Raw genomic sequence first — 1175 nt, 5'->3', positions numbered from 1 at the left:
ACCATCCGACTACACTTCTCCAGTCCGAACGACATTCCAATGTCATTGCTGTATAGCCTGGTAGTGTGGATCAGTGAATCGATGTCTCGTTCACTCTTGGCATACAGCTTGATGTCATCCATGTACAGGAGGTGGCTGACAACTGCTCCGTTCTGTAGTTGGTATCTGTAGCCAGTCTTGTTAATGATCTCACTGAGGGGGTTCAGGCCTATGCAGAACAGCAGTGGGGACAGAGCATCTCCTTGGTAGATCCCGCACTTGATGGTGACTTGTGCTATGGGCTTGGAGTTGGCCTCTAGTGTTGTACGCCACATCCCCATTGAGTTCCTGATGAAGGCTCTTAGGGTCCCATTGATCTTGTACAATTCTAGGCATTCCAGTATCCAGCTGTGGGGCATTGAGTCATAGGCCTTCTTGTAATCAATCCAGGCAGTGCACAGGTTGGTCAGTCTGGTCTTGCAGTCTCGGCTGATTGTTCTGTCTACCAGTAGCTGGTGTTTTGCGCCTCTGGTATTCTTGCCAATTCCTTTCTGTGTCCCGCTCATGTATTGACCCATGTGCCTGTTCATCTTAGCCGATATGATGCCTGACAGGAGCTTCCATGTAGTACTGAGGCAGGTTATTGGTCGGTAGTTGGAGGGGACCGGTCCCTTCTTGGGGTCCTTGGGGATCAGGACCGTCCGGCCTTCAGTTAGCCATTCCGGGTGTCTCTCGTTAACTAGCAGCTGGTTCATTTGTGCTGCCAGACACTCGTGGAGTGCAGTCAGCTTCTTCAGCCAGTAGGCGTGAACCATGTCGGGCCCTGGTGCTGTCCAACTCTTCATACTGGAGACCCTTTCTTGGATATCTGCCACTGTGATGGTTACTGGACCCTGTTCAGGGAGGTCGCTGTGGTCAGCCCTCAGATCCTCTAGCCACTGAGCATTGCCGTTATGGGTTGCATCCTTCTCCCATATGCTCTTCCAGTATTGCTCCGTCTCCAGCCTTGGTGGTGCTGTTCTCTTATTGTTCCCTTGCCACTGAGAGTACACCTTTGCTGGTTCTGTGGAGAACAGCTGGTTTATTCTCCTGCCTTCTATCTCTCTGGTGTACCTCCTCAAGCGGCTGGCCAAGGCTGTGAGTCTTTGCTTGGCAGTTTCCAAGGCCTCAGGTATGGACAGCTTGCTGTATTTCTT

This window comes from Mchenga conophoros, linkage group LG19, assembly GCF_057382185.1.
Source record: "Mchenga conophoros isolate Kocher_MC1m ecotype Shallow Benthic linkage group LG19, M_conophoros_male_GT1.1, whole genome shotgun sequence".
Taxonomy (NCBI): Eukaryota; Metazoa; Chordata; class Actinopteri; order Cichliformes; family Cichlidae; genus Mchenga; species Mchenga conophoros.
The sequence above is the reverse complement of the archived record's forward strand: the minus strand, read 5'-3'. Positions refer to the sequence as shown.